This window comes from Melopsittacus undulatus, chromosome 1 (assembly GCF_012275295.1).
Source record: "Melopsittacus undulatus isolate bMelUnd1 chromosome 1, bMelUnd1.mat.Z, whole genome shotgun sequence".
In the NCBI taxonomy this organism is placed as follows: domain Eukaryota; kingdom Metazoa; phylum Chordata; class Aves; order Psittaciformes; family Psittaculidae; genus Melopsittacus; species Melopsittacus undulatus.
Window position 1 is genome coordinate 9,940,164 of NC_047527.1, and position 20,530 is coordinate 9,960,693.

At 40.9% G+C, this 20,530-nt stretch overlaps 1 protein-coding gene across 5 annotated transcripts in view; it reads left to right on the forward strand.

Annotated features, from left to right (window-relative positions):
- Positions 1–20,530, forward strand: part of CYRIB (CYFIP related Rac1 interactor B) — a 98,532-nt gene that overhangs the window by 48,025 nt on the left and 29,977 nt on the right. For all 5 annotated transcript variants that reach the window (XM_034074281.1, XM_031044407.2, XM_031044406.2 and 2 more), the window contains exon 2: positions 9,039–9,117. The gene's annotated coding sequence lies outside the window, so the exon portion shown is untranslated. The remainder of the gene's footprint in view (positions 1–9,038; positions 9,118–20,530) is intronic.

The window sequence follows — 20,530 nt, forward strand, 5'->3', positions numbered from 1 at the left end:
AAACCCTGTTGTAAAAGTTGGCATGCTTCACCTATTCTGAGACTCCTTATAGCAAAGGTGGTACAGAACAGTTCTGTAGGTACACTGAGTGAATGAACAGAGGGCTTGAGGGGTTCTCGTATGAGGACAGGCTGAGAGTTGGACTTCTTCAGCCTGGAGAAGAGAAGGCCCAGGAGAGGGTCTTTTTACAAGGACATACAGATACAGGACAAAGGGAAATGGCTTTAAACTGACAGAAGGGAGTTGTAGATTAGATACTGGGAAGAAATTCTTCCCTGTGAGGGTACTGAGGCGCTGGCACAGGGTGCCCAGAGAAACTGTGGCTGCCCCATCCTTGGCATTGTTCAAGGCCAGGTTGGATGGGGCTTGGAGCAGCCTGGTCTAGTGGAAAGTGTCCTTGCCCATGGCAGGGGGATGGAATTAGATGAGCTTTGAAGTCCCTTCCAACCCAAACCATTCTATGACCCTGTGAATCTGAAGCCAAGAAGGCTTTAATCAATTCTGTTACAGTGTATGATTTAACTTTGCTGAATGCTCTCAACTGTGCGTGTGTGTAGCCTTTCTCTGTCAGCAGCCAGACACGTATGTGATGTACAATTAATCTGTGTATCTGTATTAAATCCAACACACCCTGAAGGCACTGAATCATAGTCCTTGTACAGCTCTGTAGGCACTGAATAATAATCTTTGGACAGATGAATCTTACAGCACTATGTCATAGATCCACATTCTTCCTAGAAGGCATCTATGGTACATGTGCATGCACTTTAGCTTATACCTCTTCCCAAGCTGGAGCTTGCTTCTGGCCTTTTACACAGTTCATGTCATCCTTTTCTGGATACCGTGTTTCTGAAGAGCTTGGGAGTCTCTGCCTTTAATTTAGTTGAATGTAAACCTCATATGTGGTACTGCCTATGCTCTGGTTGCATGATGTGGTAAGAGCCCTGTGGGTTTCTCATGAAGGAGCAGCCTAAAGCACGCTCCACCTGTAGAGCAACTCTTATCACATGGCTGGAAAGCACTTCACAGATGGAGGCCCTGATCTAAATTTGGAGATTGCAGAAGGCAGGTTCCTTCATTTCAAGTCTGGTTACACTTATTAGTACCATTGATCCCTATTTTCTGTTACCCTTGAAATTCATGGTCCTGGGACTTTGCCTCAGTGGCTGCAGTATATGCAGTGCTTGTGCTGGTGGTAGCGCCTATTGCATGTGCTTGCACTCGCTTCCAGACTTAATGGTCAGTGGTTGAAGGGGAGTTGCTATTTCTGAATGTCTGTTGTTGTTTTACTTCCATGCAGCAACTTTGTGTTTACTGGAATTATGTTGGGCATGACTCTACAGATACGAATTTTATGTTATGTGAATTTTATGCCTCTGCTTTGTATGTGTGTGTAACTTTATATATGTGTGTAACTTTAGTTTTGTGGCTTCATTTCTTCCTGGAAAACAATACTTCAGAGTCTGTCAGTCTTCAAGTAAGCCTTTCTATGCTTACAGCAGCAAAAAAAACTTCACAGTGTGCCAAGTCTCTAATAAAAGTAGGGGGTTTTCTACTTGACTGCTGTTTCAGGGTGAAGTTTGATTTGAAAAGGATGAACTGATTCCCTTGTTGCAGTCTCTAGAACATGAGTGTGACTGTTTGAATGTTGGTGTTTGTTATTTCACTTCAGCAGAAAAATGTGAGGCTTGTTCTTCAATGCTTCCTTTGTTACTCCAAATACAGGGTAATATAGAAAAATTGTTGCGCTCCTGCTTTGACTGAGGTTGTAACATGCACATTAAACATAGGAAAAAATGATGGCATCTGCAAATGCGCTTTGAACAAAGATCTTGTGCTCCCTCAATACGGAGGATGTGGGAGTGTGAGAATGGCTTAAAATTCATCAGATTTCCTGTACAGAAATAGGAGTCCAGTTGCCTTTAATGTCTGTCTGTAACGTGGGAAGCGGATGTAAAAGCTCAGGTAGTCTGCAGACAACCTTCTGAGGGTGAGATTTCTACTCAAGGTCTCAAACACAAGCTCTTCAGTATCTTTTTCTATTTTAAAGTAAATACTGGATCCTAAAAAGATCATTCAGACTGTTTAAGCTAAGAGCTTAAACTATTTACACATGAGATAGAGCAAGTTAGGTACTGTAAACATGGTTAAGAGCTGGAAGCTATGCCTGTGTCTCTGTGGACTAGATAAGAAGCTTGTCTAAATCTAGCTGATTAGGAAACAGGAAAAAAAGGATATATTGACCAACTGTCCACATCGCAGTATCTCCCTGCAAGTTTTTAAATTGCGGGCTCTTTGGCATAGTAACCTACTCATTGTAGCATACTGGAAACCTACCTCTAACCTCTGAGGAGCCTTGAATTCGGCATCTACTTGTGAGCCAGGCTGGTTCCTTGCTTGGCAGAAGCTGGGACACTTCATGAATAGAGGCTTAAGGGGTGGATCGAGGAAAGACTAAGCACAGCAGAACCTGGTGAGAAGGAATTTTTATGGAGTTGGAAAGTCTTTGGGTTTAGTCTTTGCTTACAGTAGATCTTTGTCCAGCGGAAATCTTAAGCTGTTCTTGGACCTGGGATATGCTGTTTTTATCTTCTCACTACAAGCCTTCACTTACGGAAGAGTGTATGGCCTCAGGCTGCTCCAAGGGAGGTTTAGATTGTATATTAGGAAAAAATCTCTTCACGGTGTGTGATCAGGTGTTGGAATGGGCAGCCCAGGGAAGTGGAGGAATTACTGTGCTTGGGTGTTCAGAAACTGTGTAGATGAGACCCTCATTGGTATGGTGTAGTGGTGACCTTGGTAGTCCTGCTGTAATGATTGGACTTGATTTTAAAGGTCTTGTCCAACCTATTTGATTCTATGTAGATTTGTTCATAACTTTAACAGCTAACGTAGCCTATTTGAAGGAAGTCCTATTGCTCTGCTGGTTCTGGTCACACAGGGACCTTCTTTTATTATGCCTTTATAGAAAGTAGAATAACTAGGACTGGTCTGATGTTCATTCCCAGTTTCTGTAGTGTAACTCAGCCTCTTGGTCAGGTGTAGCATCTGTACTTCAGAATGTGAAGAAGTCTTCCAAGCTGTGCCTGTTTGTCTATATGGCTCAAAGTTTTCGAGTCAGGGTGTACACATCAGTAACTTGCTCTTGACATCTGATTGCCAGAATTATCAGAGCTTTTGCAAGGATTGCACATTTGTGACCAACTTTCTGTAAGTTATGGGATCTAGATGTAATTTTCCTCCTTTGTGTTGTATCAAGAACATCCTCTTACCAGGAGTAGGAGAAGATGACTCTTATTTCAGCCTGTAACTGAATGGAGCTGCCCTTTTCACCCTGCTGTGGAAACCTGTTCCATAACTAGTCTGGAGAACATCATCTGTGTCCTGCCTCTTCATCTCTGAGTTGAGTCACTCAGGAGTTCAGTTGCTCTCAAAGGAGAAGCCTGTTTTAAAGGGGAACTGAAGAAAATACTAGTTATATTTTCTCAGGTCCTGCCTCAAATATGTTCTCAACTGCCTATAGTTAAACAATCAGTATTCAGTCAGCGTTCAAATGATTGGCATCATTACAGTTCCACTTCCACATTTGTCTTTGAAATGGAGGAATATGCCTGTTCCATGGTCAAACAGGACAGGTATTTAGCAGTTTCAGTCTTCTGTTTTACACAGAGTTCCATTCCTCTTACTGCCTCATTTACAGAAAAGACGCCTTGCTTCCTGAGCTCCAAGCAGCTGCATGAATGAGGCCTCGAAGGTAAAAAATGGTCTGATGATAGAACTTCTAAAGTGTGAGCAATCTCTCCTGTATTTGAAGCACACACTATTCACAATTGGAGTTAATAAATAACTGTGAAAAGAGTGGTCTAAGATTCAGTCCTTCTAGAAGACTTAAGAGTTCTGTTGAAAACCTGTATTTTTAAGGGAAGTTGCTACACTATCCAACCCTACTGAGCAACAAATACTAAGTCCAGTGTTTGAAAGCTGAGATGTGGCACAAGAGAACCTGTTCACAGCTGGAATCCTTTCTAGGACTTTGGAGTAATTAACAGAGGAAAAGCTGGTCAGGGTTTGGTTAATTACACTTCAGTTACTGCATTGTGTTGGACTGCTAATCCTTTATAAACCTGTGCCAAATGTTTGCTGTGGGGACAATGGAAGGTTATGTGTGAGTCTTCTCTGTCTTTGTAACTCTTAATTAACTAGACAGTCTTCATTTACACACAGAATTAGCTTCTAGTACATGGATCTGGTTTGATGTTTTCCAGCTCAACCCTGTGAGGGATATCATATTCCTGTAGCCGATGTCATTCTGGTGAATGAAGAAAAGGAATAATCTGATGTTGAAAATGTTCATTTATCACTATTGTGATCTTAATCAGTTTCCTTTCTATCCTGATAAGGAATAAGAACTTTTCCAGCTGTGTAGAAGTAAACTACTGGGGATTTTTTTTTAATGGCTCTGACCACCAGTTCCTCAAATTGCAGGAGAATTTTGTCTTTCAACTGAAAATTCAAGTTTCGGCAGTATATTTTTAAGGGGACAAAGTATTCTGTCATTTTAGTGAGGGATAAGATTCTTACATTTGTTTGCCACGGAGCTATCTCAATTCTGGTGCTTACATATGTTTGTAGGACACTGGATGTGTTGCTTTCTGCCTCTTTTTTCATAGCTGCCTTAGTATGATGAGTAGCCTGTCACAAGCTCTGCAGGGATTACTTAGACTGTGCAATTTGTGTACTATCTTAGGTCTGGCAACAGAATTCTTCATAAACTAGCATAAGCCCCCTGACAGTTATCTTTAGGGGTCTTTACAATTTACTTTCTTTACTCATTTTGTATACTCTGCTTTTCAGCTGCAACTCAACCTGTTGGTGGGCTGTTGTCACTAGAGGTCTTGCTAGCAGTGTTGGGGAGGATACATCACCTTAACTCACTGTTGCTGTCTCTTCTGTGCTTTCTGTGTTTTGGGCTAAGCAAAGGTGAGCACAGGCAAAGATGTTGCGTGTAATGTGGTTTTAAATGTGGTGCGTATCTTTGGGTATACAGGCTAGGTGGAGTTGCTCCTAAATGCACTTTACACAAAGCTTTTGAGTTGAAATAACCTGTATATTAGGTTGTGAAATCTACATTTCCCTGGGCTTTTGAAGGTGCTGTGTAAGTTACTAGAGAGAATGAAATGGCATCTCAGGACACCATCGATGGTCACCTCCTTGGTGTCCTTGGGAAGTTAGTGTCCAACTGGGGCAAGGCAGAGAACTGATGTGTGTATAATTTCAGGAAGGTCTTTGACCTCCCTTTCCCTCTGCACTTCAGCCCTCAGCCATCCCTGTTACCTGCTTGTGAAGACTTAGAGCCAGCTCTGATGCAGGGCTTACCTGCGCTCTGCAGGGCAGTCTTGCTTTAATGGTGGCAAAGGCTGGACAATTAAAATAACCTGAAGCCCCAAGTCTAGAAACTGCTCTGTCAATAAATAGTTGTTTGGTCACAGTATTGCAGCAAACTGCCTTGCATGGAGTACTCTGGATTGCTCAGTAAAACCTATTAACCCCTGTGTTCCTGGCTTTACCTTTCTCTCCTCTTGAGAACCTAGACATTACTGAATTTCTCATCAGTCTTCTTCTTTGTAGCTCAAACAAGTTCACAACTTGGAGGCTTGGGAAGCAGTGGCTGTGATCCTGCCTGTTGCAACACGTACAACAGAGAAATATGAGCACTGTGCGATTCACAGAGAAGACTCTTTGCATCTTCGTGGTTAAGAGTTTTCTTGAGCATGAATTTTGTTTGGAGAATGAGACTTAATCAGGTGCTGTGCTTCAGAGTTTAATTCCACCTTCCCCTTAAGTGACAAAACTAATGAAGTAAGGGATGGCTGCTTAAATGACTAGGTGAAGACTCCCTCGTTTACCAGGAACAAGTAGGTTTATTGTCTGCGTCCTTCTTCTGAACTCATAATCCTACAAAGCTCTGCCAACAGTGTGTGGAGGGCAAGTGAGGAGAGCTCCTGAGAATGAGCTTACTCTTTTGTTGTTCACCTGCTATTCTCATTAGCCTGTCAAAGAAACAGTGTTAATTTACTTCACAAAGGTCTATTGAAGTGAAGAAAATTAACTTGGGAATAAATAACTGACTGAAAACTAAGCTGGCAGCTGACTTAGTTTTTCTCAGCTGTGTTATTTATACTGTAGGTTACAGTTTGGGGGTCTGTTATTTAAAAGGAAAAAATATAAAGCTCTCTTGACAGGTTTTATCAAGTGAACCAGATTAGTTTAGATCAGTACAAGGAATCATTGCCTTGATCTGGAGGGATCTCCCAGAGGGATCACATATCTGCAGCTTTGTGTGTGCCTTCACTTCAGCACATGTCCTGTCCATGTACAGTGCTGCTGGTTGTTCCTGGCCAGTGCACCCAAGCAGCAGCCCCTTTCCTCTCTGGTTCCTTCTGTCACACCAGGCTTTACTCTCTGCCCAGCACTGTCATATTGCATGGTTCCTCTGTGTGTGGATGTTTCCATGATCCCTACAGTCCACTGTACCTACTGCTGCACTGCCAGATTGACTTTTCCTATCCGGAATTGCTGTGCAGGTGTAGCTGTAGGCACTCACTTCCCTTTCTCGCCTGATGGCCAGTCCTGCAGTTCAGGGAGGAACTACAGCATTGGAGGTGAAGTAATGCAGAGCAGTGTAGGACTGCAGCAGCACAAGGGTCTCCAGCAGCCTTAGATCCTGCTTTACCAAAACAATATCCTGCATTTCACATATCTGTGAGGAAGTTTAAACATTCGAATTTGGCAACATGATGATGTGCGTGTTGGTTCGGTGGAAACAGAATACAGTTTTTCTGCTTAATGAAATGATCAATCATGCTTGAAAAAAATAACATCTATTCTTTGGTACTGGATAAGAAGCTTTTCATACTGCAGTGTGGCAGGGGAGAAGGAAGTGTTTCTGTTGAGTGTGTCGCAGGAAATTGCACGTGTTGCAGTTGCATGAATGCTCACTGGCCCAGAAGCACTTTCAGCTCCTGTCATCGGGTGCTGCTGCTCTGCTCAGGGGCTTCCTGAGCATCATGTGGGTCTGAGACCTTGTGGCATCTGCTCACAAGTTTTCAGCTGAATTGTTGACTTTGTACAGCTGCTTGGCAAGAGGACCGTGGATGAGAGGGACTCAAATAAGGTGGTGGAACAACTGTTAAAACAATGCCCGTGCTTTAACAAAGTGAATAAGGTGTCTTTGAATGCTTTTTGGGTTTCCCTTTCTACGAGAGTAGCAGTGCTTCATACAGCATTTACTGGAAAAAAAGCCCTGAAACACTGATATGTCAGGCACCTGCTTATCTTAGATGCTGCCTTGACACAAATTAGCAAACGGAACCATTGACTAATATAGCTCTCTTTTTGGTTTTGCTTTTGAACTGTCTGGTGCAACTGTGTGCTTCCGTGTAGCTGTGATCCTATTTGTCCATTCAGTTTTGCATAGCAGCTCCCAAGTCCTTTCCTCTTCTCTTAGCTGGGCTGTTGAGGTCACAAGTTTTAGTTTGTGGAGAGAGGAAAATAGAATGGGTGGTTTCTTTTGATGGTAATTTTCACCATGACTAAAATCATTACTGCAAAGCTCTTCCCCTTCCCTCTACCCTTCCCAAGCTGGGACAAATCAGGAATACTGAGGCTTTTGTGATAAGGAATTTTATTGCCAAGCAGCATATTTTTATTAAACGCATGTTAATCAGGATTATCTGATGTAAGAGGAGCTGCTGATAGCTGATTAAATACAAATAAACACTGGATATTTCATGCCTCTTCAGCTGGATCTGCAATGACATGACAGATTTTGTATTTCTAAACCAAGTTTATGCTAAAACCAGATGTGTTGCAGAAGGTGCTTGACTTTGCTCTAGAAGCAGACAATTGTAGTACAAAATTAGAAGATGACTCTTCAAAATAAACCTTGAGATGTGACATAGTAACATAGGATCATAGAATACGTAGGATTGGAAAGGACCTTAAGATCATCCAGTTCCAACCCCCCTGCCATAGGCAGGGACACTTCACACTAAACCATGTCACCCAAGGCTCTGTCCAGTCTGGCCTTGAACACCACCAGGGATGCAGCATCCACAGCTTCCCTGGGCAACCCATTCCAGTGCCTCACCACCCTTACTGTATGGTAGAGTCTGGCCCCAGAAGCAATACCTGAAGTAGGAGAAGGAGTGGTTTTACTGGAGACAGGTTAAGTGACAACACCGAAGTATTTATAACAGCTGAAATCCCTGAATCAGAAGCAGCATTCAAAACCCCAGATGGAAAAGGCTTAGGAGCCTTTCCCCACAACAGAAAGGTGCCAGTTTTGGCCAGTTCATTATCCAGTAATTGTACTAAAGAAGGTAGACTGCTTGCTGTATAAACCTACTCTAAATGAACTTAAACACCCTCTGAATGCCTGCGGTAGATCTCAGTGCTGCATTGCTGTAGGCAGTGCTGCTCTGTCTGACCATACAATTTTCTAACCTTAGTTTTGAAGCAGAAAATCTCAGAAATCCTGGGGTAAGCTCAGAAATGCAAAATGTGCCATTGGCCAGGTTCGTCTTTAACTGATAACTGTAGCAATGAAGCATTTTTGCCTGTGTGCGATGTATGACACTGTAAATAAAACTTGAACCGAGACCTACTTTTTTCTGCTGCAACTCTGTAACTTGGCTCAGTAACGCAGAGATGTAATGCTCTATTTTTCTTGTGCTATAAGTATATGTAACTTGGTAATGCTGCGATGCAATGCTCTATTTCTGATGCCTGTGGTCATGGGCAGCCAATTGCCTTACTGACTCACAGAAGAGTATGTACGGATGTCTCTCTGTTTGCTTGTAATGTCACTTCCATAAAATCAGAAGTGTTTTTGAAATGGGCATGTCTAATTTGCATTCCTAAAGAATTATGTAGGTTCCTTGGCACTGCAGGCTTAACTTTGATTTACCCCTGGCACTGGCTTACGTTGTTGAAATACTGTGTATTGTTTGTTTAATGGGATTCTTCTGTTTGTTCAGGTTGTGAAGACAAGCTGCTGCACTGAGAATCTGAAGAAGGGAGTTCTCTATTAAGACTGCAAGAAGATACTACCAACCGGTAAACACTTCCTTAGTCTTTGCTTTGTGGAATGTTTCTTTGTTTTCCATAATATTTTAGGCTAAGGAGCACAAAGTATTTTGATCTATTGAAAGCAAGAAGTAGTTAATACAGTTTTTTTCTGATGATGGACTGTAGCTTACCAGACAAAAGTCCTCAGTAGCAGTGGATGACATGGGGGTATTTAAGCTGCAATACTAAGCGTTCCTACTTTAGCAGTAGAAGAGAAAAGGACTAGTCCCTTTTTTCTGTGGTGGGATGTTAAACATAGTCTCTTCGCCTTCTTTGCTGAGACTAATACAACATGTCTGTACCTCTTACTGTATAAAGACTCATTGAAGTGTGATAGTACAAACACTGATGCTTCAAATCTAATGCTTCAGAGCCTCTAGAAAGAATAAAAGGGAAACCTTGACATAATCTAGTTTAGAAGTTGAACATCACTATGCATGCTGATTTGGGTGACCAGGTGCTTTGGAAGATACCATTAATATGCTTGTCTTATTCTATGGGTGTTTGCAGCATTATTTTCACTGAAAATAATATATGATAACTAAGAATGCATCATAATCCACAGGTATTCAAAGTCCTCTGTAGTATGCCTGTAGGTTCAGAATGATAAAAGGATCATCAGCGAAGAGCTGTGACTGCTTAGTACAAGCAGCTACCTATTACAAGGCAATCACAAGAAAACAGGAGAATTAAGGAGATCTGAGTATGTCTTGACACAGCTAAATCATTTGCACATTGATACTAGGTACCAGATTTGCAGCTCACTTCCAGACACTTAATGTTGTAAGTGAAGTAGCAGTTTTCAGTATGGGGGAAGACATCCCCAAAGCTGTAAATTAAATATGCATTCAGTTTTCATTTATGACTACACTTCACTATATACCTTCTGTAGAGCTTGAATCCTACCCTTCTGTTTTCTGCTGCCATTTGAGCTACAGGGCTAAGTAAACTCCTGTGAAGAGAGAGTTCTTAGCCTGGAATGGGACGATGCAGCTGGGATGAAGGATGAATGTGGAAAGTGGCAGCATTCTAAGCCAACAAGGAAACATTAAGCTTTTATAACCCAAATATTTACAGATGCTTGGTTAATCTTCGCATGCCAGTTAATTTGCCTAGATGTTAGAAACAGTTGAGGATAACTTTGTGAAGCTGTGTTGTGTAGCTGTTGCTAATAACCAGGCTTCACAGAGAATATTAAAATACTCTGTTCTGTTACTCTGGCAAATCTAGATTAATGATAGGAAAGTTTTGAAGGCTTGTAATGGTCAATAATGTGCATCTGTCAGCAGTGGCATAGTGAAAACAGTGTCTGACTTCATGCAGTCTTTTTCTATATAAAGATGACTTGTATAGTACAGCTATTTGTGAGCAATAATATCAAGAGCATTGTTCCTTAGCTCTGTAAAAAAGCAACTTCTGAAACTAAAATGTGTGAGACACCTTCCTAAATACCCAGTTTGAAAATGCATGTCCCTCAATTTACAGGAGAAAGAACCTGTCATGTAGTATGTCACAATCTGAGGTACCGAAGCACTGTGTTAACAACAAAAGTTTTGAGTCACAGTGTAATTATCTGATAGTAATTTTTAGGTTAATCTTTTGGACTATTCTGATCATATATGATGTGAATGATGTATGTCTGTCACTGAATTAAAGTGCATAGCTTGTCCCATACATAAAGTTGAAAAGCACTTCAACCTAGTAGTGAGGGGTCCTCTGTCTGTTTCCCTGCTTCAGCTCCTCTTCCTACCCCATCATCCCCCCATCTGTCTCAGAGAAATCTTACAGGATGGCTGTGCTGAATGAAACTGGGTAATACTAGAAAGTAGCCCTTTGTCTGCAAATGGGGTAAAGTATTTGTGTGAATTCAGCACTTCCTCTAGGACCAAGAGCTGAGATCCTGCTGTGCTCTGCTGCATTTTAGACCTGAGCCATGTCTCAGCTCAGGTATTTAACTCTGGAAGTATGCTGAAAAGATAATGTGACAGAGGGACACTGCAGACACTGTGTTTGGTTCTTGTATGATGGGTACTAAAGACAGAAATATTAAGCCCACTGGACCTTGATGTGGTGCAGAGTAGCCCAAATGGTTGTACAGGATGCACATGCCTATCTTAGAATCATAGAATGGTTTGGGCTGGAAAGGACCTGAAGATCATCTAGCTGAACCCCTCTGCCATGGGCACGGACACTTCACACTAGACCATGCCACTCAAGGCTCTGTCCAGTCTAGCCAAGAACACCTCCAGGGATGGAGCATTCACCACTTCTTTGAGCAACCTGTTCCAGGTGGTATTTATTTAGGTTATGATGTCTCATCTCAGACACTGAAGGACATAAACCATTTTTAAGGTTTTCCCAATTTTTCTTGCATTAGCTTTTTCATTAAGTTAATTTGTATAGGATTATTTTTGCAGAGTATCAGTCATTCAGAAAGATCTTGATAATTATCTCCTGCTTTGGCATATAATCTTTGGTAATTATTCATTCTTATTTTACAGCCTTATCTCTCATGTGCAGCTTGAACCTGTCTGCATGCTTGAAGCTCTAAAATCTTTTTATGCAATTTAGGATTGTTCTCCTGTAATGCTGATGATGGGGAGGTGTTTAGAGCTGATTAGTAGGTTGTGGAGTCCCTGTTCCAACACAGATACTGCAGTGTTTGTGGATTAACAGGTTTTGCATTTTGGGTTAATTTTAATAAATATGAAAACACCTTCAGTATTGTGCTTGCAAAGTGGAAGCAAATGCATAGCTGTCATTTTCTTACTAAGTTTGAGAACTCTTTGTTGTGGCTTGTGTAGCTCTTTGTAAGAGCAGCATTTGTCTGGTGACACATCTTTAAATGTTCTGCTTCCTTGTGGGGAAAAGCTTTAAAATCTCTTTGGTAGCGATTTCAGGCTTTTAGTGCAAATTCCTTCATATGTCTTAAAAAGAGCCCAAAAAGTTTATTTCTAGTTGTCCCCATAGCTGTGTGCCTGCAGAAGATTAGAAGTAGAGAGCCTCATTCAGAAGAGATACTGTGTTGAGTAAGGCCACATTGCACATGTTACATAAGGGCTTCTGTAGGGCTTTCTCTGCCTGGGAAAGCCATGTAAAAGTCAAATGTACTGCAAAAAAATACAAAGCAAGATTCTGTCTTGTTCAGTGCTAAAGGTTTCCTCTATTAAAGAAGGAAGTAAGTACTTGAAAATGTGCAGCTTTTAGTGTGTGGTTCCAGGCTGGGTTTTATTTGGGAAAACCTATGTAACCAACATAGAACGGGATGAAGTTGAAGATGCTTTTGAGCAACTTGAAAAGCTTTTACTGCAGAGCCTACCAGACACCAACAGCATCAATGAGGTTATATACTGTAAATACATGAGGAAAATTGAATGTCTTTGACAGCTGAAACCATTTGCACTTCCTATTTGTGCCACGATTAAAAGCCATCTCCTTTGGTTGGGTTGCTTGAAATATATTGCTGTCGGGTTGCCTATAAATTCTATTTGCAGTTCAGCAGAGCTTCTTCAGTTGATCTGTTGTCTGTGTGAAAGTGGTTATGTTGAAACGGTGCTTAGTATATGGAGGTTAAGTACATTTTGTGCTTTTGACACTCACTATGTGTTTTTGTAGGGATTCCTAGCATTTTACTGGCATCCTACTGGCATGCGTTTATTTTGTATTAATGCTGGTATCTAAGCCCAGAAAGAGGAAAGCTGGCAGGTTTTTAGGCCAAACTGAGCTGTCTCCTATACATTTGCTGTATTTTATCTTGGTGCTTGTTTAACTCGGCTGGCTGTGATGGCATGGGAATAGATTGAGGGGCTAAAAGCTTTTGGGCAATCCTGTGGTTTTTAAAGTCTAATAGTACCTAATAGCAATGAGTGTAAATATTCTGCTTGTGTTGACACCATATGTTGTGGTATCTGTTTCTCTCACAAAGGCCATAAAAATACTTAAAACCTTGACTGAAGATGGGGGTAATCTGCAAGTGATCAGTGTCAGGGTTTTGTTTCCATTATAATCAAACAGAATTCAGTGTAGAGCTCTTCCAAACTCTTCCTTTACATGCAGTAGTCCTACTGAAGCAGTTAGTAGAATAAATATAAAAACTGAGGTTTGAATCAGGTTTAATGGCTCATTTAGTAAATTCTGTTCTGCCTGAGACTTCATCCATGACAATTTGTTTATAAAGGTAAAGCTGCTGTTTTTCCCCATGAGTAAATAATTGCTCAGGACAACATGAACTGTTTAATTCTGTTTGGCCAATGAGCCTTCAAACCAAAGGCATTCATTAAAGGGTTGTTTTGACTTTCTGAAAAGTCACTTTTAAACAGACCAGGAAAATATGTAAACTTTTCTCATCAGAAGGACATCTGACCTGAAAAGCTCTGCATGTTGGGACAGGTGACTGGACTTCACATTACGTTTTATGTGGCCTGTTCTATTAGGGTCATGTCAGATACTGCTTATTTCATTTCCTGACTTACAGAAGGACTTGTAAGTGCTTGTTAAAGGACATTTTTAGGTTTTATGGGTATTTTTTATTTGTTTTTCTTTGTTTGCTTGTTTGTTGGGATTTGTTTTAACCCTGCAGGGACTTGGACTTCTAATGTGAAGTCCTGCAAATTTGGTTAATAATCAGCTTGCTGCTCGACTGCAGTTTTATTATTTAGGATCATAGAGTATCTCAAGTTGGAAGGGACCCATCAGGATCAAGCCCAGCTCCCTGCTCGTTACAGGACTGTCTAAAACTAACCCAAATGACTGAGAGCATCATCCAGACACTCCTTGGACTCTGACAGGCTCACTGCTGTGACCATGGCCCTGGGGAGCCTGTTCCAGTGACCATCCACCCTCTCAGTGAAGAAACTTTTCCTGATGTTCCATCTGAGCTTCCTGTCATGCATCTTGGCTCCTTTTAGCTCATTGCAGAATTAATTCTGGAGATTATTGGTCAGAAATAGTGTGCAGCTGTTGTGACTCAGTATCACTAAATTTCATTGCAGGAATTGAGACCTTGTTGTATTACTTTTGGGTCTCGGGCTTTTCCTGACTGCTGAATAAAGCTGTTGAATACACACAGTGGTGGAGCTGGGCCCAGATATCTCCTGGGTTTTTTACCCTGTTGTTATAACTTTTGTGCATGCTTCCATCTTAAATGCTACCCAGTAAGCATTTGAGGTCACAGGTTAAAATAACACAGTTAAATTCCTCCTTTCTGGACAGCTAGTGATAGATGCAATGGTTTTGAATATTCTTGTCTACGATTTTTACTGGCATATCATTGCCCTTGTATGCTTTGTATGAGAATAATTTCAAATTCTTGTTACTAGAATGTTGCTGTTCAATGTTGCTGATCTGAAAAGCTGCTCCCATCCTTTATTTTTCTGTACAATTTAAATTGAAACAGTTTTTACAAATCTTTTCATGTAGTTGGAGCCCAAGACACTCCTGGACAAGCTGGAGGCACCTTCAAGAGTCCCTGTGCTACATCAGTTACTCTGGCTGGAGCAGAGCTCCCTGGTCATTCTCAGCAGCAGTGGCTGCTTGTCACAAGGGTCTGTCAGGAAGTCACTATTGCACAGTGTTGTCTCCTGGTTTGTGCATGAGTTAGGACTAGAGGAGCTGCGTAGTGAGGCTTTGGAACTTGGAGTGGGGGAAGGACTTAAAAATAAGCTGTGTGGGTATCCCCTGTAACCTCCTCAGCCTTCTGTCCTGGTTTTGTGAGAAGCATGTGGCAAAACTTAACTGTTGTTGGTTTCAATAGGAAGGGCTTTTTAGGCATTTTAAGAGGTAATCTGTGTTCTTTGAAATCTGGAATAAACAAATCCAAATGCCTCTGAGCAGCAGAGGTACTGTCTGTGATACTGCCATAGCTGTAGTGTAATCAGCTCTAACTTAATCTTTCAGTTTTATCTGGCTTCAGCTTTCAATTTCTGATATTGCTGAGGAATCAGTTTATGGTTAGAGCTCACTAAACCCAGGAAGAATGTTTTAGGTGCTACCCATCTCTCTGTTTGGTTTCCTTTCGTGATAGAAGTTTGTCACTGTTCATGTGACCTAGTATAGTCTGGAGGAAGGTGGGTTACCCTGAGACCAGAAATCTACATTGTAAGAAATAAGGGCTCCTCTGTTTAAGCATTACTGAATAGGGCGTCTTTGAGCTGCTCAGAGCTGATCATACATTTGTAATAATGTTCAATGGAAAAAGCCCTTATGACCTTTTCTTATCTTGCTGTTTTTATTATGCGTGTGGGTGAATGTTGCTGCAAACTTCCTGGGAAAGGGGATGGTTTCATTTCTGTTACACTGCTCTTGAGTCAGAACTGTCTTAAACTCTGTTATATTCCAAAGAAATTATATCATTTGTATAGCTTAGATAAAAAGGCTGTTGATTCACTTGCTTGGTATTTAGGATCACTTCACAGCTGGGTGTTAACAGCATGACATCAAAGGAAGCATCAATTGCAGAAAAATAGCAATGCTGAGTAGTCACAGGGAAGTTAAACATGGAATAAATGAAAACCGCAATACTGTATAATGTTGTAAAGATACCTAATATGTCTTCCTAGGTTAGAGATACATAAGTACTTATTTGAGGAGTGAAAACCTGAATATTAGAGAGTTCCTCAGAATTCTGCTCAATGTCATATATCCATTACTAAATCACTTCACAATTTAGATTTATGAAGGTTCAAAAGAAATACAGGAGATAATGTGCTACCAGAAATAGCAAGTTCAGTTCGAATCATTGGCTGTCAGGCACAGGACTCACTTCAGTGATTCTTGCAGGCTTTTATTTTTTAGCTCCTTGCAGAAGAACAGGAAGTTTTGTAGCTTGGACTAAAATATCCCAGTTCTACCCCCACCCAACCACCACAAACAAAAAAAGCCCCAAACAACCCCAAATTAAACAACCCAACAAGTCCCATTTTTGTTTTCCTCAAAGTCCTTATTTGTCTCCTGGACACCCAACAGTTATGACCTCCGCCTGTTTTGAGAGGTGAAAAAGTTTATTTGGTAATACTTAAATTAACTTTCTGATTTGGCCAAAAAATCCCTTGTACTTGGTGCTCAGCTGTCAGCTGTTCTTTCTATGTAAAGCTGTGCCAAGGTGCAAAAGTGAGAGTTATGATAGTTCATTTTACTGTCTTCACTAGCCAAAGTACTGGTTTATTGTGGGCAACATACCTGTAGGTGAATGAAATAAAAATTATGCTGAATATTAGTCCTCTATATGTGTGGATATCCTCTTATACCACAAAAGCTTTTCAATTATCCATGGTTTTTCCTTTTTTTAATTAGTATACAGATATAGCCTTGTCCCTCTCTTGTTAATCTGTAAGTGCAGCATCTCAGCCTTGAAATATTGTCTTCAAAACAAACCTGATGGCTCTTTGCTACATTCCTCTTGAAGCCAAATCTTCAGACTAAGCTTTAGAGAAGCTGGATCAGTGCTTTGTGGACCTCACTTGGAGCATGCAGAGTAATTAGTTGCACTCTTAACTTAGCACAGGGAACTATGAGTGCCACTTTACGTTTGGATGTACAGTGTGAAGAGCTGTTTGCTACTGTAGTTGTGCAGAATGTGAGTTCTGTTGGCATGCATGCATTTTGATCTGTGAATAAAGGACAGAAAGCATAACACATGCTGTTGGCAGGTGTCTAATACAGGTTGAAAACTGCCAAGAAACCTTTCATGTCACATCACCATTTTTATCAATTAATTATAAACCTAAATCACAGGTTTGAGTGTAGCAATTAATACAAGACACTGACAGAACTAAGAAATTATATAGGAATTAGGAAGGTTTAATATACACAGGGACTTCTCAGATGCAATTCAACTTCAGAAGGATAAGTGGAAATGAGTAGAGAAGAAAGATTAGAGCTAAAGCTTTCTACAGCCAGAAGGCAAAAAGGTGGTTTTATAGCAGGCAACCAGTAGATTTGCTTTCTTATATAGACCTGATGTCACTTTGCAGCAGTGATAGACTGCCTTTGCATAGACTTAATCTAATGATTGATGTCTATACAGACACAGAATAATCTTCCTTTGGAATTAGTAGTGTTAACGTTGGAGTTGGCATCCATTTAGCATTGAACCCTGGGGTTCAACTGCCCTGAAACTTCCTTTGAAACATGATCCTAGCTATGATTTATTATTTTATAGCTTAACCATCTGTTATTGTTACTAAAGTAAAAATCAAGTTTTATTACTGAATATTTCTTAGTGTCCTTTTTTGTTAACCACAAAATGTGGGATGTATTTGACTTGTGGTTCCGGTTTGGACTGAGCTTGGTTTTTATGTTTTAATTTGTGCTTCTAAGAACAACCAGGTTTTGGAGTGGTTTCCTCAAACTTAATTTGAAGCCTGTAACTGAAGCAAGAGAGCAGGAGCGACTAAAAACTGCCAGAGCAGTGCTTGAACTGTTCAGCTATAGGCAAAGGGCAGTTAAGATTCATGGTCTGAGAACATCCGTGCTGTAGTCTACCTCTGGCTCACACAGAGTTCAAATTAGTGATGCTTACCAAGGGGAAATCCTATTGCAAGCTTGGCCTTCTAACAAGCAATTGGAACATGGGCTCTGTGAAAGCAGCAGAGTGGATTGTGTTTAGAAGGTGACTACTAAAGCCTTGGTACCTAATACTTCGTGTGGAGTACACGAATCCTGTGCAAGCTTTCTTTAGTAAGTGTTGTAAACTTTATGAAGTAATTCTTGCTGAAGTTCCCTGACAAGTTGAGGTGCCAGTCGAGTACCCAGAAAGTATTGCAAGTTTGTTGTCAACTCTTTTTTTCTTACTACTCCATGTTTTCAGTTCTAAATAGGCAGAAGGTGAGTGTTAGAAAGTCTGCAAGATCACCAGTCTTGTAGCAAATCTTGACTGATGGTTTCTGATGAGTCTGTGATTGTGTGTAGAGGCTTCTCAACTAGTTCAGTCATGGTTGGGCAGAAGACACTGATTTCATACTGAAGTTAATGGTTTGCTTTTCTCTTCTGAAATCTGTACTGCTGAGTTAAGCAGCATTGGTTCAATAGGAGGTGGATGCCCAAGCACAAGGCTTAGTGGTTAACCAGTTACTAATTTTTCTCAAGTTTCACTATCCACAATGATGCCAAGTTTACTTGGCGCATCTTTTCTATTTGGGTACCATTTGAGTCGTGTCAGCTACAGGCTTTTCCTCGGACAGGCTAAGTGGTGGTTGGTTTTGTGTTCTGAAATGAATAGCTGCAGTGTAGATTATTCACTGCCCCACTCTAATGGCTGTAGACATTTTTCCACATTTGTTCTCCAATTGTTGTGACAACTCTTTGAATTCCTGTTGTACTTGGCCTGAAATGTTAGCATATGCTTTGGCCTTTTTTTGCTGTGGCGAAGTTAGGCTGCAAGTCAAGGGAGGAAGCTGTGTGTGTAATAAAGATTCCTAGGATGGGATGCATTAATCTTTTTTGCTGTTTGACTCCATAGAATGGTATAAAAGGCAACTAAACAAAATCAGTGAGCTGTTAACCTATTAAGTAAAAGGTAGTTTTCTTGCCCAGAGCTGCTTCTCTCTGTAATATAACATTAAATACTTGGCTGCCTCAGAATCAGAAGCAATTGAAAAACTACTCGGTTCTGTTATTTAATTTTCACTATGTATTAAATTACATAGTATATGTGTCTCATCTTGTGCCCATTCTGTCTGTATCAGTCTGGAGATCCAAGCCTGGAGAGTCAGTCAGAAGGAAGCTCAGATGCTTGCAGGTCCACTGTATTAACTGGGAGAAGCCAGGTAGCACACTCTGAACTTCACAATAGGTGATTTTTCATTCAGATACTTATGTGTCTGAATGAAGGTGCACACAAAGTGCAAAAATGCTGTAAAGAATCCATCACCCCATTGATTTCACGTGTGGTCATTTCTAATGGATGCTCATTGGTTATTTGCTGCTGACTGCTGGAGACCTGCCAGTCAATTCCTAATCCATTTAGATAGTGCTTTATTAGATTGTGTAGTCCTAACCTCTACATTTAAAATACTGTGTGGTGTCAAGTCACACTGTGTAAAAATCAAATATCTATCAGCTTGCCCAGTATAAACCAAGTTGATGGCATCAGTCTGATCTGCTTTGCCTGAAGGCGTGCTCATCAGTACTGAAAAGAGAGGAATCCAGTTAATGGATTCCTCTGCTAACATGGCTTTGCTTGGTGTTGATGATCTCCTGTGAGGAAAGGCTGAGAGAGGTAGGGGTGTTCAGCCAGGTGAAGAGAAGGCTCCTTTTTGTGGCCTTTCAGTTCCTAAAAAGGGCCTATTAAAAATGATTGGGAAAGACTTTTTAGCAGGGCCTGACGCAGTAGGATGGAAGGGTATGGTTTTTAAAAGATGGTGAATTCAGGCTGGATGTGAAGAATAAAAATTCTTCACAGTGAGGGTGGTATAATACTGGCATAGGTTGCCCAGAGAGATGGTGGATGCACCCTCCCTGGATGTACTGAAGACCAAGCTGTATGTGGTTCTGGGCAACCTGATCTAGCTGAAGATGTCCCTGCTCATTGCAGTGGGATTGGACTAGATGAGCTCTGGGGGGTCTTTTCCAGCCCAGATTATTCTATGATTCCATAGTCTAGTTGACCTATACTTCTCAGCTCTTCTGGTTGCTTCCCTTTTGCCTCAGGGCTCTTCTGGGCCTCTTTTCTCCTCTTGCCTTTGTTATCACAAGAGTCCCGGAAGACTTTGTTAATTATTAACTTTCACTGATTCACTGAAGCCTTCAGGACAAGCTACCTGAGCACCAGCCCACTTGCTTTGCAGGTGGTAAGTGCTTGTGACTAAGTGCAGGGTTCTGCCTGGAAAGACCTGAACAACTCTAGGATATTTTTTTCTCTTATAAACGTATCAGTTGGAAGCTGAGACATTTCTGTTTAGTAATGAACTAATAATACTGTTAGGAAACATACTTTAAAAGTCCCAAGCCTTGCAGCTGTACTGTTTTTTTTCCTCTATTACTTTCATATTTATTTCTGTAGTCTGGTTATTCCAATGAATTTGGGCTTCTTTTTGTTTATAATTCAGTGAAATTAGTTGGATTCCCACCCAAAATCATCTTAACTAGAGCTGCTGACAGCCCCCCAAATTAAATATGTATATTTTTAAGTAGAATTTTTTAGTGTTCTTAAATGTTTTTTCCTACTTATTTTTTCTTTCACTTTTTTCAGGAAATCAGTTTTATGAGGTAATGGTGGATTTAACTTTGATTTCAGTTTGTCTATTCACAGTATCAATTACGTTCATTCCTGGCCTGCAGGGGATCATCGTTTCCCAGTCAGTGTTTGGTTTTTGTTGCTTTGTCTGAAAGCATGAATTGAGGGGTCTGCAGTCTTGAGGAGGGAAAAAGCCCTCATATTTATTACATGCTTAGTGAGAGTGGG